The following is a 24,560-nucleotide window of genomic DNA, read 5'->3' as shown; positions in this document are numbered from 1 at the left end:
TAAGGGAACAGGGATACATTTGTATACTGGTGTTAATAATGTCCTCTCCCCAAGTCTCTGTGTTAAGATTCTCATGAAGAGTGACAAAGAACTCTGAAGACTGACAGATCCTAGAGGAACAGAAATTCTACTCCCAAAACTTGTGGGAAAGTGTATATATTGAAATGCAGTTTTTGACAAATGCTTTTAAAATTAAATTTATTGTGTATTATATTTTATTTATATAATTAAAAATGTAAAATATTAAAAACATATTATAATTATTTATAAAATTAAAATGATTTAGCTTTGGAAATGCCAAAAACATTATTTTGAGGATCAAATGGGATCATTATTTGTTAACCACTCAGTATGGTATCTGGCAGATAGAGGGAATTTAATATTTACTTATTTTTTTCTTTTTTCCAATTTCATTGTCTTCATTGTCTTCCCTTCCATCCTTCCTCAGATATCTGGGAGAATGCCATGTATCTGATGGGCACTTGAAAAATATTTCTGACTAACCTTCTGAAAACTCTAAATTTCCTCCAGAAGTAGTGGAGTTAAGAATGAAGGCAGTTTAAGTCATACTTTCTTCAAGTTTTAAATTGCTATACCTAATTTCATTGTTGCTTAACCAATTTCTATGTCTTTGACTCTTTCATCACTCTGTGTCAAAGAAAGAAGCCTATTGCTCATTGTCTGGAGCTCCTCCAAACCCTTTTACTATCTACCCTTTCCTGATACTACACAAAGGAAAGAAGACAGACTGAGTCCTCATCCAAATAACAACTGAGCAATTCCTTTAAACTTGTATCTATCCAGGGAGGAAGGGACCAGATGATTTCTAAAGTTTTTTTTTTCATCTTTTTAACTTTTTATTTTTTAGCTTCAATAACCCTCTAGAATGTGTCTATCAGGAGAGCTTTGATGTCCTCCTACTTCTAGTGCTTCAAAGCATGTGCTTTGGAGAGATATAGCAGAACCTCTTGCTTCAGTTTGAAAGACATTTCTGTTGATGGTTCTGTCTCTTACTTTTCACAATTCAATGCAAAAAATAAAAAACATCATAGATTTAGGACTGAAAAGTTCAACCCTTCATTATGCAAGTAAACTGAGGCCAAAAGAAATCATAGATATAAAATTGGAGGTATCATCAAAGTCATTATCTTCACAGATAAAGAAACTGAGGCCTGAAGAGTCTGTGAATTTTCCAAGGGTACCCAGGTAGGAAGTCATAGAAATCAGGTCCTTTGACTCAACTCTGGTGCCATGATGCCTCTTGATTTAATTCAATTCAATTAAAAAATATTCATTAAGCTCCCACATTGAGTAAGAGGCTGTGCTAGGTGATGGGGGAACATCTAAAAAAGGCAAATAATTTCTGCCCTCTTGAAATTTCTTTTTTATTGGGGGAGGGGATGTAAGCAAATAAAAGTCAATATAGCAATATAGCAATGAAAAATAGTAAAGATCTATTCTATGATAGACATTGTACTGAGTAAAGAAAATAAGTGAGTCTTTGTCCTTGAGGAGCTTTCATTCTGAGGAGGAAGACAACATAGATATAAACATATATAGAATATATATAACATGAAAATAAAATGAGTCACTATGTTTGATTTGTAGCATGGTTGGGAGGGGAAATAGGAGACGTGTTTGAGGAGGACTCAAGTTGTGAAGAACTTTAAATGCCAGGCCAAGTATGTTCAAACTTAGACCAAGTCATTTTGCCCAGCTAAATGGTTCAATGAATAGCGGGTTGAACCTGAATTGAGGAAGAGCTGAATTTAGGTCCAGCCTCAGACACTAGCTCTGTGACCCTAGGCAAGTCACTTAACTCTGCCTTAGTCCCTCATCTGTAAAATGAACCAGAGAAGGAAATGACAAATCGCTCCAGTATCTTTGCCAAGAAAACCCAAATGGGGTCATGAAGAGTTGGACACTCCTAGAATAACACAAAAACAAAAAATAATCAAGTAATTACTAGTGATAAAGTGTGCCATAAACTGATGTGTGTATGTGTGTGAAAAAGGAAAAGCCTACTATAGAAGGTATGTGGAGGAAAGCTAAAGATTATTTAAGGAAGAGGTGAAGAAGTTGTACATTCAAGGCATGGCAACTACTTCGGCCAAGGTACAGGGGTAGGGGATAGAATGTTGTGTGCTAGCAGGACATTTTGATTAGAATGGAGAATGTGTGAAGTGGGGGAAAATGAAATAAGATCAGAAAGGAAGATGGTGGACCTTAAAGTCCAGTTTGAAAAATTTGTACCAATATCAATCCGATAGGTTCCTCCCCTTGTATCATTCAGAGTAACTTCAGTTTCAGCCAGTTCTTTATACTTTCCTCAAGTTTCTAAATTGCTGTGAACCTGTTTTTCTGTTGCTTAGCTGATCCCTACATCTTTGAGTTTTTCTTCACTTCCTGTCAATGAAGCAAATCTCTTGTTAATTGTCTGCAGCTCCTCCAGACCTTCTCACTATCTACCCTTCCTGGTACTAGTTTCCCAAATGGAATGTATTCCTTGATATAACTGGTTCTGAAAAGGGAATGAATAAAACGTGGAGTGTATTTGGTTTAGAATTTCAGTGAGATAGGAACATTGTCTTGACTGATTCCAAACAATCCTATCAGTTATTCATACCTATGTAATTCATTCAGACTATTTTAGCAATTGTGCAATAGAAACAGAACATTCCAATGTAGGGGTTCTTGACCTCATTTGCGTTGTGGGGGAAGTCTATGGACCCCTTCTCAGAAAAATGTTTTTAAATATATAAAATAAAATATGCAGGACTGCAAAGGAAACCAATTGTATTGAAATAAAATATAATTTTTCCCTAAGTTCATATACTAACCTCTCCCCCCCAATCTATCAAGGATCTGTAGATCCTAGAGTATGAACTCCTGCCATATTCAAATATTAGATTAGTAAAACAAGATGAATCACAATGAGTTAAGAGGAGAGTGGAAAGAGTTCTGTTTCTGGAGCCAGAGGACATAAGTTCAAATCCAATCTTGGGCACTTACTATCTGTATGATGTTGGGTAAGCCACTTAACCAGGTCTCAACGCATTTGTAACATGAAGACTTAGATGCCCTCTGAGGTACCAGTTTTAGATGTGAAATTCTCTAATCTATGAGCTCTTGAATGGACTTAATTCTTTTTGATGTTTGGATTGATCCTGTAGAATAAAGCAGCTGTGTAGGAAAGTATATTTAGTCTGAGTCTCCCCCCACCCCCAGCCCCAACCACAGTTTCTTATAAGAGAAACCATCCAAATCTTCATAATCACTAAATGCTAAGAACAAAATATTGCCTTGAATGGAGTGATCCATTTATTGGACTAGCTTTAAACACAACGGGTGATTTCCCTTTGGGGACTATCCATTTAAATTTGGAGCATTTATAGTTAGTTTCCTAATCAGTCAAATAGCATTTGTAACCACCTATTATGGTGGTTACTAGGTTGAACCCTGAGAATTCAAAGAAAGACAGTTCTTTCCTTCAAGGCACTCACAGCCCAATAGGGGAGACAATATGTAAACATATTTGTACAAAGAAAGTATATAGAGGAAAAACTGAAGATAATCAGCAGGATGTGGTGTTTTCTAAGTTATTGCCTTTGAGTTACCCACAGTTTTCATTTTGACAAATCCTCTATTTTCTTCTGTGATCCCCTCTGCAAATCTTCAAAAAGATGTAATCCTTCTTTCTCCAGGCTCTGTGGAATTTTAAAATACCTCTGTTTTAGAAATGTCCTAATTTGTCTGGAGTTCATGTTCTTGCTCACTGCAAAATAGCTGTTTTTTTAAACTCTCTTAAAACCTGCCACTGAGCTCATAAAAACCAATTTGATCTTTGCAGATCAATGTTGATCCTTTATGATTCTTATAATTCAAGTAAGAGAGATGTCTAAACAATTGGACTTAGCCCAGCCCGATCAAAGTTTGGGGCCCTGGATAATTCTCCCCGGCCTCATGGAATTGGGTTCTCTGGTAAGCTGCTCAGTAGGACTTGGTGGGAGCTTTGTTGATTTTACTTCAAGGCTATTATTTCAATTTTTTCCTCTGCCTGGCTAACATCTGGATGTGCTTTATAACAGTCTGTTTTCATAATTCTGCAGAAAGTTCCCAGGATTAATACTTGTTTATTCTGATCTTCCCGTGGACCTTAAATAGACTAACAGCCAACTCCAGGGGAAACCCTTTGATTGAAATGGTTCTTCATAGTCAGGGGAGAAGAAAATGGCTTGTTCTGTTGCTTCAAGATTAACTTGCCAACTGGAAATTATTGGAGAATGATTCTAGAAGCCTTTGCTCCTGACTATAGAATTATAAGGGAATGTGGCTGGTTGATAGGGCAGGATTAGCTTTAAATACGGGTGGAGTACAGTCACCAAACTGATGTGATTTAAGGTTTGTTGGGAGCTCCTTTCTTTTCCTTCCCATACCCAAAGTATACTTCTGTATCTTCCCCAATGGCCTATAACTATTGCCTGAAACTCTATCTTGGAGGAGACATGTCTCTCATAGGATCACAGAATCCCAGAGTTGCATGGGAATTCAGAAGTCAGCCATTCTATCTTTTTTCTCTAATGCAGGAATCCCTTCTCTAGCAGCAGTGATAGGAAGAATTTCAGCCTCAGTTCAAACTGCAACTAGGGCGGAGGCAAATAGGGCTTTGGCCCAGAGCATCCAGATTTAGAGAACTTTCACAGCATTAGATGTAGAAAGAACAAGGAAGAAATATTTGGTAATATAGAAAACAACCGAACTTAGCGCCCCAGTATGCAAGAATAATGAGTTAAAATAGGAAACTAGTTACTTGTATTCTGGTTGTCGGTAGGTGAGCTCTTCTCATACCATTTCCTCCTTCCCTAAAGGAAGGTAGTTTGGGTTCTGAGGTTGGGGTGGAAGTGGTTTGACTTTCCTGCTGCTTCCTCTTCTTCAATAAAAATAAGGATAACAGTTTTCTAGGTGATGAAATGGATAGAGTCTGGCCTGGAGTTAGGAAGACCTGAGTTCAAATATGATCTCAGATGTTTTCTAGCTGTTGGACCCATGGGTGAATTGCTTGATCTCAGCTTGCCTCAGTTTATTCATCTATAAAATGGGAATAATAGTAGCACCTACCTCCCAGGATTATTGGTAGGAAAAATGAGATAACAGTTGTAAAGTATCTGGCACATAGTTAGCAAAGGATTAATGTTAATTATTATTCTTATAACAGGTGGCCAGATAGCCTATATGCTTCCTTGATGACCCATGTAATTGTATTATACTTAGAGCAAGACCTCTGGCACTTTGGGAAGCCAGGGAGAACAGTTACACAGGAGATGTTATTGAGGGGTTATGATAATTAATAGTGGAAGAGTCCCAGATATAGAACTGAAGTAGACCTCAGAGGTCTTCTAATTAGAAAGATGAAATGACTTGTCTAAGATCACTCAGACAATAAGCATCTGAGGCAAGATTCCAATCCTGATTTTACAGCCAGTCTTCTTTTCCCTGGGATCTATTTTGGGATCACTCTCATTATTGAGTTCACAGATCTGTGGAAATAGGGAGGATTATGTTGTAATGGTAAGAGTTCTTTTGGTTTTGCGTGATCTTGTTCAGGATATGGAAACCTCTCTGAACCTCAGTTTTCTCATCTTTAAAATGGAGTTAAGAATACTTGCACTGCATCCAACATAGGAATAGTGTGGGGGAAAATACATTGTAAAATAGTGTTGAATTGGGAGAAGTGGTGATGGTGATGGGTGACAAGGCATTATGACAGTAGAAAGAGAGAGCCTCATAGACATGAAGGCCTGGATTGAATTTTTGCCTTTGACTGTGGGACCTTAAGAAAGTCACACAACTAACCTCTCAGCTCTCTAAATAATTCTCTTAGACTACTGAATTGCAATGAAGTTGCCAGCAGGCTTCAGAAGAGAATTTCCTACACCAAGGAAATTCTAGGTTCTGTCTCAGTCCTTATTATAATCAGTTCCTACTCTAATCTGAAACAGTAATAATAGCTAGCAATTTATATAGTATGTTAAAATATATACAAATATTATCTTAGTTAGTCCTCATAACAACAATAGAGGAGGAATGATTATTCCCATTTCAGAGATGAGGAAACTTAGAGGCTATGTGACTTGTCCAAGGTCTCACAACTACTAAGTGTCTGAGAGCAGATTTGAACTTAGGTCTTCCTGACTCCAGGTCCAGAGTTTTCTGAATTGTTCCTTTGAGGATACAGGCCTTGACTCAAATTTCACATCTGTAAAAGCTGCTAAAGGACTGGGCTTGAGAATCAATTAAGAAAGACCCTTTGCACACAGAAATGTTCAGCTATAAAAATTTGCATCAGCTGGGTTTTAGAACAATTTTTTTTTGGAGGTGGTGGTGTTATCAGGTGTTTAGACTTTTTTTTTTCAGCATCCCCTCTAGGGTTTTGAACCAAATCCAAGACATCTTCTCGTCCAAGGATAAAAGGAAGCCCAATAAAAGCAAAACTCCTTCATTAGGGTTAAGCAAGTTTCCTTTGTTCAGATGGCTCTGGCAGCCCTGGGCTGAGAGCCTCTGTGTCCTGTGGCTTCCACATGCTGACTGGTCCTTGATCATTGCTCTCCAGCGCTTGCTGGCTTGGCACCCTGCTCTCCTTGCGGCTTGACTTCACATCCTAGGAAGGAAAATAAGCAGGTCTTTATTTGGCCTTTCTTCAAAAGGAGAAGGCCCCCTAAATATTGACATCCCTCTGCGAACCCTGATAGATGATAGACTCCTGAAATTTCTCCTTTTAACTCTGTGATCACGCAAGTCAAGGACAGAGGGGGTTAGTAATGGCCACGGGGAAGGCAGGGTCACAGAGCATCCATTAGTTTTCACCTTTTCTCCTATCAAACCTTCACAGCTGACGTAATTAATAACAACATCCTGAATGGATTCACTAGTGTACCTTTTCATCTACCTTTCCTTTAAAGAACACCAAAGAACATCCAGAACATGAAAAAAAGAGATAAGACTTCATTCAGATCTTGTGTTAGCAGCCCTCCCCAAGGGGAAGCCCCTCAGTGACATCAAAGGAATCAGAAGTAGATAGGCCAATAACTACCCGGCTTTAATAGCATCTGCCTCTTCTACCATCACCCCTCCCCCATTTTCCCTGGGAGTTTCACAAACTTGAGGTCCCTCAAACCTATATTTTTGGGTTTCATCCATCCATTTCATAATCCAAAGTAGTCTCTAGCTTCATCTGTTTGGGAAATTTTTCTTCCTATAAACTAATATGTAGCTTTGACTTGACAACCTGTGTTTGATAGTCAATATTTTGAACCTTTTTAGAGTTATTCCAATTATTTTTGATTTTGTTGGTTTTGGTTTGACATTCCAGACTTTTGATATATTGGACTCCTTTTTTTGTTATCTCATTCATTCTGTTCTTAGAAATAGAAAAAGAAATGTTTGTAACATTTTTTCAACACACTTGCTATATTTGTATCCAAATTGGAGGTGCTGTAGTGCTGTCTAATCTGCAGATATTCTTGTATAGTTAATGTTTTGTATTCTAATGGATGGGTGGACAAGATGACTGAAAGTGTCTGTTGTTTTTCGTCATCATCATCTTCATTGCTAGTTAACTTTTATATAGATATTTTAAGGTGTGCAAAGTGCTTTACATATACTACGTCATTTGATCTTCGCAACAATCCTAGAGGGCAGGTAAAATTCTTTTTAAAAAATTTTTTTTGAGGAAACTATCAGGGTTAAGTGACTTGCCTGGGTTACACTACTGTTAGTCTCAAGTGTCTGAGATTACATTTGAATTCAGAACCTCCTGTCTTCCAGACCAATACTCTATTCACTATGCTACCTACTTGTATCAGCAGTTGAGATTCTTATACTCACTTTACAGATGAGAAAATTGATACTGTGAAAGGACTTGCCTAAGATGTGAGGGAAGATTCAAACATAGATTTTCTTGACTTCAAATCCATTATTCTACCTTTCACCATCTAGATACCTAGATGCTGATTCGGTAGCTCTTTAGTTTCCAGACATAAGTATTGTTCACACTCTTCATCCCTATGATTTTCACCAGTGAGTTATCTCACTCTTCCACTACTGGTCTTCTAGCTTTAAAATCTGAGATCTAAAATCTCGAATCCTAAACTTTTTCCAAACTTGCCCAGTTGGGCATACCCTTTATAATATCCTTGATACACTGTCCTCATATTTCTGGATTCAAATGTTCAAATATTTTCTGCACAGTGCTATCTCTACATCCCTCAGTAAAAAAGGCACTGACTACAATGAATGTGTCATAAGGATGACACCCATAATTTATTTTTTCCACATCTTATGAGATTTCTGAATCTTGCTTGTTGTTCCAAGTTAAATGGACTGCTACCTCTTCTTTAGAAGCTTCAAACTCATCTTCTGGGAAAAGATTGTCATACCTATGATTTAATTCTAAGAGCACTCCCTACCCCCAACCATGTTTTCTTTATCCTTTATGTTGTGTTTTACCTTTTCTTTCATCAAACTCTTGTTACCAGCTCTGGTAGCTATTTGCCACTCCAGAATATTTTCTTCCTGGTTTCTTTTTCCCGTTCTGCCTAGAAACTCTTCATCCTGAAATCATTTCTGAATTTCTTTGGCCTCCTCCTTTAGCTGCTTGAGCAGACACAGAGTTGTTATTTTCCTCTGGGAGATAACCATGCCACCATCTCAGAAGTCACATGAATGGTCCCTCAGTTTCTAGACCTCTAATATGAAATGTTCAGGGCAAAGATTAAAGTTCTCCAACAGGACCCCCCCCAGTCTTTTGTACTTAGTTTAAAATCACCTATTGCAAACTCTCCTTTCCTTTTTTGCTTTCCTTTCCCTAATGCTGGAGTCTAGTTACTCAGGTGTGAACAATCCATCAGGATTCTGCAGGCTTCTTCTATAATCTGGGTAGACTGGCCTACCTGCTTCTCCATGTATACAATATTACTTCTTCTTTCTTTATGTTTTTGTACTGGTTGATATTCATACTAGAGCTGCTCTGCTTAGACTATCTAATTTCCTTCAAGACTCTGTTATTACTTGCAGGAATTTGTTCTCTTTCCCCCCCCCAATTCTCTTTCCAAATATTAGAGCCTCCCCCCCTGAAGTTACCTTCCTTTTGTTCTGCATTTCCCTTTTTATCTATATGCTTCTCTCATTAGAATTCAACTTTGAGACCAGATACTATGTTTTTGCTTTTCTTTGTATCTTTGTTTCTAGTTCTTAAATAGGTTAATGCCTAAAAAATTCAGTCATGTCTGACTCTGACTCAAGGCCCATCGCTTTAACTATTGTGACACATTTGTGTCCACATATTGAGTGTTTGGTATTGTCACATAATGAATGCTTGTTGATTGATTAAGATGCAAACAACTAATTGTTATGAATAATTGTCTAAATTCTTTTTAGAATATATGAAAATCTCTTGTCTCTTCTGCTAATTTGGGTTAAATCACTCATTACCTCTACCCCAATTCACCGACCCCAGGGTTCCAATTGCTTGAGGACTTTCAGCACATTATTTCTCACCCTTAAAGAGCTAAAGGAAGGAACTCAGTGGAGGACATTCATACTGTTTCTCTGGACCACCTTTAGGTGGGAGAGCATACTCAATTGAAGGCAGGTAACATTTCCTTTCCTTATCCAAATCCTAGAGAAGGATCTTCCCAGAGGAGTGGAAAGAAAAGGACTAATATTTTAATTCCAAATCAATTATTTTTCTTTTTACTCCAGAGAACAAAAAGACCTAGGTGTGATTAAGACTGTAGAAAGAATACAAGAAGTATTCTTGAAGTAGAAAGAATACAAGATTCAGTTGTTTATTCCTTCCCCTACATAGAGGTAGCCTGGAGTGCCGAACCCAGAAGCAAGACGATCTAAGTTCAAATCTCATGAAAGTTACTTAGCTGTGTGATCTTAGGCAAGTCTTCCTTCCTCAATTTATTTATATGTTAAAAGGGAATAATAATAATAATAATAAAAATACTGTCTAGGGAATAATAATATTGTCTACCTCCAAGAATTGTTGTGAGGATCAAATGGGATATTTGAGGCAGTTAAGTGGTGCACTGAATAGACTGCTAGAAGTAAGGAAGACCCGCTTTTAAATCTATCTGTGACATAGCAACTGTGGGATCCTAGACAAGTCATTTAATTTCTGTCTACCTTAATTTCTTCAACAGTCAAATAGTGGTCAGACTATCATCTGCCTCCCATGGTCCCAATTCTGCCACCAAATTCTTATATAATTGGGTGTCATTTCCCCTCCCAAGGACCTCACTAAACTGAGGGAGTCAATGATCTCTCAGTTCCTTCCAGCTTGAAAATTCTGTTATTCTCTTATTCTGAGAAGTTATTGTCATTTAATGAGCTTTCCTCTGACTTCTATGGGTAGTCTGACAGTTTTGCAAGTTCTGATTAATGATGTGCTTTACCAGTCCATAAGCAAAGGTTGGGCTATTTGATCATGACACCAGGATCACTTTTCAAGTGAATACCATGACCCATTTCAGAATAAGGTCAGATAGTGCCCCTGTGCCTGTGTGAACAATTACTGAAGCAAGGGAAATGGCATTTAGGTAGATAGAATCTTTATACTTTGGACTGCTCCCAATCAATAACACAGGAGACCCCCCCCCCCAACCCCAAAGAGGAGGGGAGTATCTCAATCATTCTTCAAAGGATTGAAACAAAATGTTTTGGACTTAGAAACTGAAATTCAAATCTCTACAAAAAGTGTGCAAGTAAGTCAGCTCATGATATTAAATTGAAACAGAAGCTTGGGGAAATAGATGTGGCATGCATGGTGACCTGTCCTTTAGTCTGGTTTTATCCAATGGTCATCAGCCCAAGACATGAAAGCTGAGAGACCATTGGCGTGAGGAGTCAAATGAGCATCACCAGGCATTTCTTCCATCAAAGAGCCTAAACAGGGTAAACCAAGAAAATAAATGAGGACGTCAGTCATGTTTATACCAAAGTATTCTCTTTCTCCCAAACCTGCAATCTAGAGAAATTTGAGTATTTCATTTGTTGTAGTCAGACTTCAGGACCAGAAGGCAGTGTATTTGAATTCTAATCAATCACCAAACATTTACTGAGTGATTACTCTAGCTAGACCACAACTGGAGTATTGTCTTCAGTTCTTGGTGCCAGATTTTAGGAAGGCTGTTACTTTGGCTACCTGGACCATGGTCAGAGGAAGGTGGTCTGGGATGATGAGATGATGGAGCAATCAGGTCATATGAAGCGATGGGACAGAAGACAGTAGCTGCACTATTATATCTAAAGAACTCTTAGGCAGAAGAGGGATTAGATTTGAGGGGGTGGATTTTCCCTTATTACAGATTTTTCAAAGGAAGGCTGCATGACTCCTCATTTGGGATATTGTAAAAATGATCCTTTTTCAGATATCAGTTAACATAGATGCTTCTGAAGACCCTTCAGACTCTGAGAACTTCTAATTCTGAGATACTCAAGGCCTTGTGGTAAGCTCCTTCTTCTGTTGCCTCCATCCCAGATTTCCTACCTATTAAATACATATCATCCCCATCTTGTCCCCATAGCCCCTCTTCTCTTCTGTTGTGTCTTGTGGAAATTCCTTTTTATTATAAATGAATGGTCTTTTATGCCAATTTTTTTTAACCTTTTCACTCTAATTTCTCACCCTAAAAGAGATCCAAATCTCACTTGAAATTCCTAGAGTTCCCTACACCCTTAGTTAAAGCATTACTGCTATTACCTACCCCATTTCAGAATTTATTTCTCTTTTAATAGTCCATTTTAATACATGACACGTTTTCTCTTCTTCTGTAGCTTTCATCATTATCCTTATTAACTTCAACATCTATACTGAAATCATAATTATTTTTTTTTAGGTTTTTTTTGCAAGGCAATGGGGTTAAGTAGCTTGCCCAAGGCCACACAGCTAGGTAATCATTAAGTGTCTGAGGCCAGGTTTGAATTCAGGTACTCCTGACTCCAGGGTCGGTGCTCTATCTATTGCGCTACCTAGCTGCCCCTGAAATCATAATTATTCTTATAGTTTTCCTCCTTCCAGAGACATCATGGTACAGTGGAAAGAATAGTCAATGGTCCTAGATTGAAATCTTAAATCTACTACTTGTGTGATTGGCTGAATCAATTAACTTCCCTGAGCTTCACTTTCCTCATCTGTGAAATGAGGGGTTGGGACTGGATGACCTCTGGGGACCCTTTCAACTCTAAAATATATGATCCTAGGTTTATGTGACATCTCTTCCCATTTCCTGTGGGAATGTTTGGAAAGAAATTCCAAGCGGTAATTAACAGAGGTGAGGTTTGAACCTATGTCCTCGGATGCCAGAATCAGTATACTTTCCACTATACCATACTTTCTTCACCAAGGAGCTTTCAGTAGAAAAAAAAATGTACATAAAAAAAAATCTATAGATTTATCGGTAAAAACGAACATTCTGTAGGAAGTATCTGTAGATATTTTTTTCCTCCAGGTAAAATCACCAATTAAGTGAACTGACACTTTTTTTTACATTTCCAACCATTCCAAAAATAACCAAAGAATCAGTAAGAGTCTTGTAGAGGCACAGAAAGTAGAATTGATCTTTCATCCTCTTATCCCTCTTAAGCAACACCAAAAACTCAGAGCAGGATTATTGCTATTGTGTTATTGCATTTTAACTGATTATAACACATAAGGGGAGTGTCCTCATTCAGTAATATGATTGTTTTCTTTCACAGACTTAGCCAATCATAAATTGTCAAAGTTGAAAATTGATCACCCAGCACAGGACATCCCTAAAACATAAACCTCCTTGACATTATTCCTGACAGATGGCCTCCATTTGAAGACAGGGAATTTATTCATTATGAAAGCAGCCCATTCCACTTTGGGATAACTAAATTTGTTAGAGTGTTTTTCCTGCTATGGATTGGCCAAAATATGTCTCATTGTAACTTCTATCCATTGTTCCAAGTTTTGCTTTGTGAGGTCAAGAAAAACAAACAAAATTCTTCTACATATGGTAAATCCAATTATCTTGCAAAAATTCATGTATGGAGACAATCTCCTCCTAGGAAATATTTTGAGGTACAACTAATCCCCACATCCTTCCGGGATGCTTCATGGCTTCACACAGTGGACACTGGAATAGTCATCAATAGGAAACCCACTGAAGAAATAAAGACAATTTTGCTTAAGAGAGAAGAAGAGAGAAATAAAAGGATCGACAAGGTAATGTAAAATGAAAGCTCAATAGAAACAGACAAATATATAAAATATATTACTTCTATGAACTGAGGATAGAATTCTTAACTCCAAAGAGACAACAGCATTCTTTTAAATAGAGTGGAATTTGATTCCTTAGTCCAGGTGGACCTTCTTGGCATGAGATCACACATACTTACCAACTCCATACTGAATAGTTAATGGATATTGGGTTCCCCTCTCCCCTATTTTAACACCCTGCCAAGTCCCAACCCTTAAACAAGGGCTAAGGCTTCTTCTAAGGGAGAGTTTGTGTGAAGAAAAGGGCTCCTTTGTCGGTCACACAAAAAAAAAAATTATAGGAGAGCAGAGCAAACCTTTACCTGTAATCAATGAGAAAAGAGAGATACCCTTAGAAACTTTTTGCATCATAAATCTTTGCCTACTACTCCTATACCTCAAGTTACATATATTATCTTTCTCCTCTATAGAACCTCTATAGCTGGCTCCTCAAATGTCCAAAGTATTGGAGTATTGGAGGAAGCATTGTTCAGTTTACATTCCAGTCTTTACTCAAGATCTGAGTGCTGGAGGGAAGATATTTTCTTCTTAAAAGACAAATCTAGAACAAAGGAGGTCCAACCTTTTTAACAATAGAAAGTTGCTTCCTTGGTCTTATCACTAGCTCACTTTGTCTGACTTTCCCTTTAAAAACTATTTTGTCTAGATAAAAGTGGGGAGCAGCAAGCAGTTCTGTTTGACATTCTAATCGACATTCTAAACATCTAGAAAGGGATGAGCTGCCAGCTTCCTTAGGAGATAAACATTTACCTATACTTCATGTGTCTTGGCTATCCCATTTATAATTATTATTATTATTATTATTTGCATATTGCTTCCTCCTACTACAGTAGAAATTCCTTGAAGTAAGTGGATGCATTTTTTTCTTTCTTTGTAACCCCAGCACTCCTTGTCTAGCATACAGTAAGTGCTTAATAGGTACTTGACTAACTTGTGTTTGTACTCAATGTGTTTGTCACAGTTTAAGCGTATCCCTGCTTACCTCAGTCAAAATTTTATTTTTCTTATATATTTAAAAAACTTTGTTGTTCTTGTAAGGCAATGGGGTTAAGTGACTTGCCCAAGGTAACACAGCTTCAGCCACTTACTAGTTGTATTATCCTGGGCAAGTCACTTCACCCTGTTTGCCTCAGTTTTCTCATCTGGAAAAGGAAATAACAAATTACTTCAGTATATTTACCTAGAAAACCCCAAGTGGGGTCAAAAAGAATTGGACATGACTGAAACAACTAAACATCAACAGAATGCACATCCAAATATATTTTTAGAGGCATAGTGGTATAGTGATAGAGTTCTAAGCTTGAAGTAAGGAAAATCTAGGTTCAAATCTTCCTGTCACTTAAGACATATGTGATCTTGAACAAGTCAGTTAATGTCTACAGTCCTCATGCTAACTTAGCAAAATTATAGATGGGTTGCAGTCTGCATAAATGAAGAGAGGGTCCTTGCTGATAAAATCAATTCTCTCTATGTCTCCCTGGGTGTGTTTCTTTGTGTGTTTGTCTCTATTCTCCTCTCCCCTTCCCTCCCTCCCCCTCTCTTTCTTCTTCCTCCCTCTTTCCCTTCCTCCCTCCATCTCTCTATGTCTTCCTCTTCTTATCTTCTCTTTCTGTCTTTGTCCTTGTCTCCCTTTGCTTCTTTTTCCTTTCTTGCCCCACCCTTTTCTGTCTCTATCTCTGTATTTCTTTCTCTCTCTCTCTCTCTCTCTCTCTCTCTCTTTCTCTGTTTCTCAGTCTATGTCTGTCTTTCTATCTCCCTCTCCCCATCTCTTTCCCCCTAAATCTATTGATTTTCAAGGACAGTCAATAAATCAATGATAATTCTAATCAGACTGGCACCAATGAGAAAGGGATAAAATGTTTCTGCCAAAGAATCTGGAACAATCTCAAATTTCTGAGACTGTTTTGACAGAAACAACAAAATCCCCAGTTAGGAAGGAGGAAACCCTTGATATCTTTCTTAGCCTCTTTCCCATCAGCTGCTTCTTTGTCTTGGGGACAGAAATCTTGGGGCTGATTTTCCTACCCTTGTCCATTGCTAGCAGAGTTATCTTTAGTCCATAGCCTTCTTTAGATGCTGCCTTTCCAGATTGCTTTAGACCTTCACTGATTACAGAAAATGAGGCTAATAGAGTTGGAGACATTTTGCCAGTTCAATCATGACTAGGAAGGTTGGCTGGAGTTCATAAATAACTCACTGTCAGATACTGAGGCGATTCATCCCATATGCTTCATATATCATTAATGAATCTTTTAATATCCTAGACTGGAAAATAGTCTTTAACCTGGCAAGACTAACTAGTTTTAAAAAGACACATATTCACAAAGGCTTATTCCTGAAACCCTTTGCTATCATAACATATATATGAAGCCAGAGTTTCTAGAAGGCTTTTCTTGATGGTCCTTTCCACCACATCAATCCCATCAGTGTCATTTGCATAATGATACAAAACCCAGCAGAAATAGTTCTAAAATTCTGTGTTGAATTGTTCGGTTCTTTTTTGACTCTCCCTGACCCCTTTTGGGGTTTTCTTGGATAAGATACTAGAGTGTTTTTCTTTTCCTTTTCCAGTGGATTAAACAAACAGAAGCTAAGCACCTTGCCCGTCTTGTCAGAGGCTGAATTTGAACTCCGGAAGATGAATCTTCCTGAGTTCAGATCCCACCTAACTGCTCTAAAGTTTATAGAACACCATATTCATTTTGAAATTTGCTCCTCACCATAGCCCTGCGGGATAGGTAGGAAGGATAGCATTAACTTTCCAGATGAGTAAACTGAGACTGGGAGAGGGTAAGTGATTTCTCTTACTAATAGGTGTGAACTCGGGTCTTCATAACTCCAAGTGCAACACCTTATCCACTATACTGTCCTGTCCCTCGTTAGGGTCTTAAAATTTTTTTTCTTTCTTCTGTTTTTTAAAATCAAGTTTAAACTGTTCTAACTGGTATTTTAGGTTTTTTATAATCACATCCTCCCTCTCCTTATTAATCTAGCATTTTGTTCATAATGATCAGATGAGGCAGTGGGAAAGGAGGATGAGGAGGGAGTCCTGTCAGTATACAGTAGTACACCGAAATCAGAAGACCTGACCTTGGACAAATCTCTTTATTTCTTTGAATCTCAGGGTCATCACATATGAAATAAAGGGGATTTTAAGGTTCCTTCCAGCTTTAAATCTTATGATTGTGACACAGGTAATGGACTTAATTTCTTTTTTCCTCAGTTTTCTCACCTGGAAATTAAAAATAATGATATTTGCACTATTTATTTCACTATTTATCTTAAGGATAAATCACTCCTGTGTTCATTCTTCTATCCATCTTAGAATCCCCTCCTTTTACTTCACCTGGAATGGAGGGCATGTGGAGGAAAGGAATGTGCAGTAAACTTAGAAGGGTATTTTGGCACCAGGATATTTCAAACATAGATAAGAGATGTTGCAGAAGTGGAGTCAACAGAACCTAGTATGGCATTGCATGTGAGAGGTGAAACAGAGGAAAGAGTCAAAGGTAATCTCAAGGCTTTGAACATGAGACTGAGGGCGGGGCTGGAAATAGTGAGGATAGAAATAATGTAGTTATCAGGTAAAGAAAGTCTGGGAGAAAGTAGATGAACTCAGCTTTGCATAGGTGGAGTTCAAGGTGCTGATGGACCATCCAAGTGAGTTTACATTACAGAAGGTTCAAGATAAAAAGACTGAATCTGGATTGGAGATAGTGATTTGGAGGAAGGAGACAACCTGGCACAACAGAAAGTTTACTGGACCTTGAATCAGAAGATCTGGGTTCAAATTCTATCTCTGATATAACTTGTGTGACCTATTAGCACAACCTTCCTTAAGTTCTATTTTTCAATAAAAATGAGGGCAAAGACTAAATGGCTTCTGGAGTCTCTTCTATAATCCTGATTTAATAATTTATTTGGATGGAACTAATAGTTGAATCCTTGAGAGAAGAAAATTGCTGAAAAAAGAAAAGAAAAAAGAGAAGAAAGGAAAGATAAAACTTTCAGAGTTATATATATATATATAATATATATATATTATATATATATATATATATATATATCTCATATATATGGATGTATATAGTGGGTTTTCTTCCCCCCAGAAGTCTTCTAATAAAGACTGGAGAAGCCTTGTTAATGATATTATAGAGGGAGATTCCTTTTCAGGAACTGTTAGACTAGTGATTTTCCACTTCCTTCTAGTTCTGGGATTCTGTGATTCAGATACCGTTAGATTATAAGCTTCATGAAGACTGGAATAGTATTTCCTCTGATTTTTTGCATCTAGAACATTATTCTGCTCACAGGAGATTTTTGCTAAGTGTTTTTGTAATTGAATTTAAATGGAGTTCTGTATTTATTATTTGAATTATTTATTGAATTTAGCTGAAGTTCCGTATTTATTAAGATGGAACAATGGAAGAACACACAAACCACGGAACAGGGAGTCAGAACATCTAGGTTTGGATTCTGACTTTGACATCAATTGGCCATGTGACTCTGGGAAAACTGAGCTCTTTAGGCCTTGGTTCTATTATTTGCAAAATGGAGATACTAGTATTTCTGCTATTTATCCAGTGTTTGTGAAGAGAATGCTGTGTAAATTGTAAGGTACCATATAAAGATGAGCTACCTTTTCATGTGTTTATGCAATAGCTTCCCAAATAGCAAGGAAATTGTGGGCATAGCACATTCCATGAAGACAAAATCTTGTAATTTGCTCTTTTGTATTCCTTGAGGCAACTACTGTGCCTTGTAGATAGATGATTCAACTTAATCTAATTGATTAAAAAGTCACATTATTGGATATTAATTGGTTTCCCATGTATTGGCTTTTATTTGATTTCAGTATTATGGTCATTGAAATCTTAAACAAAGTGGCCATGTGGAATAGAGAAGTATATATGATAAAAAAACTATGTTTCTCAACAAGACTAGTCTTAGGCAGTTACCTAATGTAATATGAGTGAAAGGGTTAACCCTGGCCCCAAGGGTAACTACTGGCCTCAATTGCTCCCACCAATTATTCGACCATTTTGGTTAAGATTTTGGAGAACTATATTATAATGTAAATATTACCAGGGAGGGGTAAATGCATTATACCCTTGGCTGTAGAATTAACTAACCAGCCACCTGGTAGGGATCTGAGTGAGTGAGCATAGAGTTGGAAGGATTGGGGAAGAAAAGAAATATTCCAGGAGTAGAGGGCATGATCTGGAGAAAAAAATGGTTCCAGTATCTTTGCCAAAAAATCTCCAAATGGGGTCACAGAGAGTTGGGTATGATTGAAGCAACTAAACAACCATAACAGAGAGTGTGATCCAAGAATTTATTTCAGAGGGGGAGATGAAGCAGCCACAAAAAGCAGTGAGGGAGCACTAGGGAGATCCTGAAATGGAGAAGGATATGAAGAAAGGAGGATGAAGAGTCTCCATGGACCATTTTTGTATATTCCATAAATTTGCCCTCTTTACTTTTCCTTTTACTAACAGGACTCCATCTTGGATCAACTGGATCTGAAATGACTTACTGAATTTCCTATAGCTCTTCTAAATTTCTTGTAATAAAAAAGGAAACAATCCCAACTTGGTGATTCACTTTTCTTATAGCTTGCTGGTTTATTTAATGAGATCTGATATTGCCTAATTACAGGGCCTCTGTGAGTCAGTTTTTCCTCCAAAGGAAATCTGACCCACAGTTCAATATTTTACTTGGTTTTAGAAAACTTTATCCTATAGATTAGAATGAAATATAAAGGTAATACATGAACTCTCCACAGAAAAGCACAATAATATCTAAGGCCCCACTCATTGCCAAAATATCACATTATCTATTAGTAAGACTGGAGCTACTCATTGTGGAGGGGGTTAAATAAATGCATTGTTTGTTCTGGTCCTAGCAGTTATAAACTACCAGCGGGGCAGCCAGGTGGCGCAGTGGATAGAGCACCGGCCCTGGAGTCAGGAGTACCTGAGTTCAAATCTGGCCTCAGACACTTAATAATTACTTAGCTGTGTGGCCTTGGGTAAGCCACTTAACCCCATTGCCTTGCCAAAAGACCTAAAAAAAAATACCAGGACATGCAGGAGGTAGAAATGTTGACTGTCAGGTTCCTGGAGATTTCATCTTATGCTTTGTAGTATAATGAAGTTTATGATTCTTATCTATGTTTTATCTACAATTGTCTTTTTTTTTATTTCAGAGAACAAAGAGGAGCTAGGTGGCTCAGTGGCCTCAGACACTAACTACGTGACTCTGGGTAAGTCACTTATCTCTGTTTTCCTCAATTTCCTTACCTATAAAATGAGAATACTCTGGAGAAGGTCACAAAGAGTTGGACACAACTGAACAGCAAATGATAAAGTTAGCATAGGTGGTTAAGATCATAGATGTAGAGCTAGTAGGGACTTTTGAGGAAGTTCAGCTTCCTCACTGTTACAGATGAGGAAACTGAGGCCCAGGAAATATAAGTGAATTTTCCAAGATCAGTTAGATAGCTGTCCACAGAGTCAGGTTCTCTGGCTCTAGAGACAGTGGTCTTTCCAGTATATTACTCTATCTCCCTATGGTAAGGGATAGAGAGGTAGTTTTGTGGAAGACCCTATAATAAAAATAATAATTGCAGATGATATATACAGAGTGCTAAAAGATCTATTAAATACTTGTCAGACATTTATTTACTTGATGTTCATAATGACACTGTCAGGAGAGGAGGACAACTGTCCGTTTAATGGATGAGGAAATTAATAATCAAAGAAATGAAACAATTTTGCTGAGGATCTACTGAGCAGTAGGTGACTTACATTCCAGGTCTTCAAATAAAAATTCCTGCTATTTCCAAACTTCCACCAGAGTCATGTCTGACAGGTATTCAGTTGTTGTCATTGTTTAGTTGTTTCAGGGATGTCTGACTCCTCATGCCCTCTTTTGGTGTTTTCTTGGCAAAGATGCTAGAGTGTCATTTCCTTCTCCTGTTCATTCTGCAGATGAGGAAACTGAAGTAAATCTGTGTTAAGACACTTGCCCAGGGGGTAGCGAGGTGGTGCAGTGGATAGAACACCAGTCCTAGAATCAGAAGGACCTAAAGTCATAATCCAGCCTCAGACATTTAATAATGACCTAGGTGTGTGACCTTGAGCAAGTCACTTAACCCCATTGTCTTAAATAAATAAACTTTTTAAAAAAGACACTTGACCAGGGACACATAGCTAGTAAGTGTCTGAAGCTGGATTTGAACTCAAGTCTTTCTAACTCCTGGAGCTATGACTTTGGGTTTGGTTATAAAGCAAGATGAGGAGCAGGCAAAACTAATATTTATATTTTGTGCTCCTATTTTTTCAGTTGGGAGTAATTCTTGAACTGAAAAGGGCAGCACAGACATAGAATAACTTCAAACCAACCAGGAGGCTAAGGGAAGAGTCTACTTTTTGCCCATGGAGTTGGAGATGGAGATATAACCTTTGTATACATCCATGATCAGAGAATGGACAAAGGTTTACTTGGAATGAGGGGCAGGTAAGGGGAAGAAAACAAAAAAGAGGTTATTTGCTGGGGCTAAGAGTTGCCCTCTGTTGATGGAATCTAGATAGGTTGGTCCAATGGATTCCAGAAAAATGGAAGAGGGAGAACCTTACCCAACCAACTTCCTAGGCTATAGAAAGACAACCAAAACCAAGCTGGTGATGGATTCGTCGATGTTGATGGTGAGATTTAATAGATATAGTGCAAAACATGCCAGCTAATATGAGGAAAAAGGAACCAAGAATTAATTGTAAATGTCAGTTCTCCTTTCCGTTTCCTTAATTTTTTTAGAAATCCTCTTCATGTTTCCAATAACTCTACATTGAAAAAACTTCTCAAATTCAATTATTTGACAATCATGTATTATGTGCCTATTATAGGCCAGACACTATGACAAGTATTTGTAAGCGATAGGAGTACAAGAAAGTAGGGAGGGAAAGACTTCTGGGTCTCCTGAAGTTGTAACTTGGTGCCGAGGGGACCCAAGTTTAGGAAAGAGCTGGTGGCACCTGGAAACCAGGAGGGATGGCTGGCAATCAAATACTAGGCTTTGCTGGCAGGAGAAAAGAAGATGAAAGTTGGATCACCAGATTTAGACTTTAAGAACTGTGGTTCTTAAAGATTAAAAAGTGTTTTCAAGATCATACACATGGTTTGTGGCATAGCTGGGACTAGAATAAAGGATTCTTTAGACACAATCTTATGCTCTTCCACAGGGTCATATTGGCTCAATATTAGGAAAGTAGGATCTGAATAACTCACTGAACTGTGCATGATCTTACCAACCTTAAATTTAGACCCATTCTACCTCTGACCCTACTTCTGTGACCCTGGGTAAGTCACTTAATTTACTTATTTGTAATGTGAGGTGATCAGATTAGGTGACTTCTGATTGGAGGTGAATGGTGGTACAAATAGAGTGCTTGGGAAGACCTGAATTCACATCTGCCTCAGATATTTACCAGTTGTGTGACACTACTGGTGAGGTCACTTAACCTCTGCCTCAGTTTCCTCATCTGTAAAATGGGGATCACAATAGAACTAAATTTCCAAGATTGTTGTGAGGATCAGATGAGATATTTGAAAAAATACTCAGCCCATTGTAGGTCTATAGAAATGATCATTCCCCTGCTACTCCCTTCTCCCTCCCCTCTGAGATCCCTTTCAGCTTTTTTTATCTATTGTACTATGATGCTCTGACTCAAACTACAACTTTCTAATACTCCTCATTCTGATAGGACAACTTATGAATGACAGCTTCTATTTGCAGGGGAGGGGGGGAACAGGCAAAGGAGTGTGGACAGATTAATGCCAGTCCATCATCACTATTGGAAAACAATTCCCAGTGCATTCCCTACTAATCACCTAAATAAGAAGAATGATTTTTTAAAAGTAATTTTCAACAATCCATTCAAAGTCAAGTAAGAGTTTTCCAGAAATTTCATAAAGGAATTTAGAGGAGGAAAAGGAAGTGAGTTGTTGGATGTCCAATGCATAGATTAATGCATCCATTATCAAGTGTTCTTGTTCTTGCTCTGACTGGAAACCAGTGTTTCTAGCAAAACTGACAGCTGACCCTTCAGTATAAACACTGTTGCCTCTAAACTGTTCCTCTAAAGTATGAATCATTTGGCTCACAGGAGGCCCATATAAAATACTGAATGGATCTGTACTGCATCAGAAGGTTGCCAGAAACACCAGGGATCTGGTTTTCTTGCCGTTACAATGTTCTAGGACTAAGATTAGCTCTAATTTCCTTGGTCTTTCTGAACCCCTCCATTTGGTGAATATGAACTGACTAAAACAAACTAAAGTTTATCCTGAAGGTCAAGGTACCCTGCTTGGATGGAGGCCAGGAGGTTAAAAAAATTGTGATCTTTAGCAATTGATCTGCCAAATGAAGGATATGATTTACAAGGATCATTCTTTTTTAGATGTAATCTAGACTCCTGTCAAGATTATCCCCTTCATATGTGTTGACTTAGCACATAGTAGATGTGGAATAAATATTCATTGACTGATTGGTTCCTGAGATGCATACCAATAGGTGGGGATTCATTTGGCTGGTAGATAAATGAAGCTGACTTCAGAAAGGGGATGGACGGGGGAAAGTGGTGGCTGCTGTGCCATAGACCTGTTAGTTTCCCAGTTGCTGAATTGCAGATAACATCAGAATAAAGAAATTTTAAACATTGGCTTTTTCTGGCTGAGGATGGGACTTCAAGGAGAGTCGGGTGTTTGAGCCGTGGAAAAGTGAGTAACTCAAATTTTCTTCAACATGAGTGGAAAGCTAATTCAAGAAGCTAGTGGGCAAGGAAGCCCACCAAGCAGATAGAGCTTAACTAGAACAAAACGGGTCTTCTTACTGCTCTAGCAAGTATGACCAGAAGCATAGTTCCTATGGTCCTGTATTCCAAACTTAGTCTGGGGAGGCTGTGGTTGAGAAGGGATGGACACCAATTGGGCTAAGATTTTCCCTGTCTTGGAGTATAGAGGATATTGGACTTGGGATGGATGGATGAGAATGTCTATTTTGTGTTACATGCATTTAATGTACCTTTCTTTGTTATGCTTTTAATAATTTAATTAAATTATATCTAAAAATGTTGATTAAAGGTAGATAAATGATGTGACAAGAAGACAAGGTAAAGGAAGGGGCATAGCTAAGAAGGTGGGAGTACACATTATAAGTTCAATGAGTTATATTTTTAGATAGATAAAAGGTAAAAGAAGAGGCGTCCAGGATGATTCATAGCGTTATCATCTCAGATCTGGATTATTGACCAAACCTAAAGTAATACCCATGTTTCTACTTGTTACTTAAAAAAAAATCCCCTGAATCATGATTCAAATGATGTGATAGTGCCAACCTTGCTTCTGGGAAAGATGGTAGAAAGCAAACTAAGAGAGTATGCCTCAGCCTTCCCATAAGTTTCATTAAATTTGGAAAGTATCAGATCAACCAACCAACAACTATTTGAAATAAGAAATTTATTTATTGAGCATCTACTAAGCACCTAGTACTTCTACTTCTTAGAATCCTTGTTTTCTTTGTTAGCTTTTTTCCCCATTCTCAGGTTTTTTTCTGCTTGCTTATGGGACTGAACCTAGGATTTCAAAGATTAAGGCAGGTCCTGGGAAGAACTTTCTCTACTAGTTCAGTGTGACACCCGCTCTGCAATTTAAAATTTGAGAGTAACAAGAGGTTGGGACTTTCCCAAGGATACAAAGCCAGGATGCCTCCAAAGTGGAATCTGAACCCAGGGCTTCCTAACTCCAAGAATTATTTTCTGGTCTTTGTCATTATTTTTTGTTTCTTCTGTTTACTTCTCAGTGTCAGTGGTGTTTCTTCCTCTCTCTCCTCATATGTAAATTCCTTGGGAATGGAGAATTTTTTGTCTTTGTATGTTCACACCTAGCACTATATGTGATAGATAAAGGATGTTTAAGAAAGATGTCAAGAAAACCTTAAATGGGTTCATAATGAGTGGGACTCAATTGAAATGACCAGACACATACAGTTGTAAGTAAGACAAGATTAACACTGAAATGAAAAGTAGTTAAATGTTTAATTTTGTGAATAACAGAAAATTTTAGCATTGAAAGAGACCTCTGTGGTCACCAAGTCCAATGATTTCATAGATGAAGAAGAATCCTTACTTTCATATCCTTAATAAGTGATCCTTCAACTTTTGGTTGAAGGCTTCCAACTAGGTAGAACCAA

General features: G+C 37.9%; 1 long non-coding RNA gene across 1 annotated transcript in view; it reads left to right on the top strand.

Annotated features, from left to right (window-relative positions):
* Positions 1 to 20,959, top strand: part of LOC141523087 (uncharacterized) — a 120,366-nt gene extending 99,407 nt beyond the window's left edge. Inside the window, exons 2-3 of the long non-coding RNA XR_012478319.1 lie at positions 19,518 to 19,574; positions 20,657 to 20,959. This is a non-coding gene — a long non-coding RNA (uncharacterized LOC141523087). The remainder of the gene's footprint in view (positions 1 to 19,517; positions 19,575 to 20,656) is intronic.
* Positions 20,960 to 24,560: the final 3,601 nt, after the last annotated feature.

Source organism: Macrotis lagotis, chromosome 4 (genome assembly GCF_037893015.1).
Source record: "Macrotis lagotis isolate mMagLag1 chromosome 4, bilby.v1.9.chrom.fasta, whole genome shotgun sequence".
Classification (NCBI taxonomy): Eukaryota; Metazoa; Chordata; class Mammalia; order Peramelemorphia; family Peramelidae; genus Macrotis; species Macrotis lagotis.
Note: the sequence above shows the minus strand (reverse complement) of the source record. Positions and strands in the feature narration are given on the sequence as shown.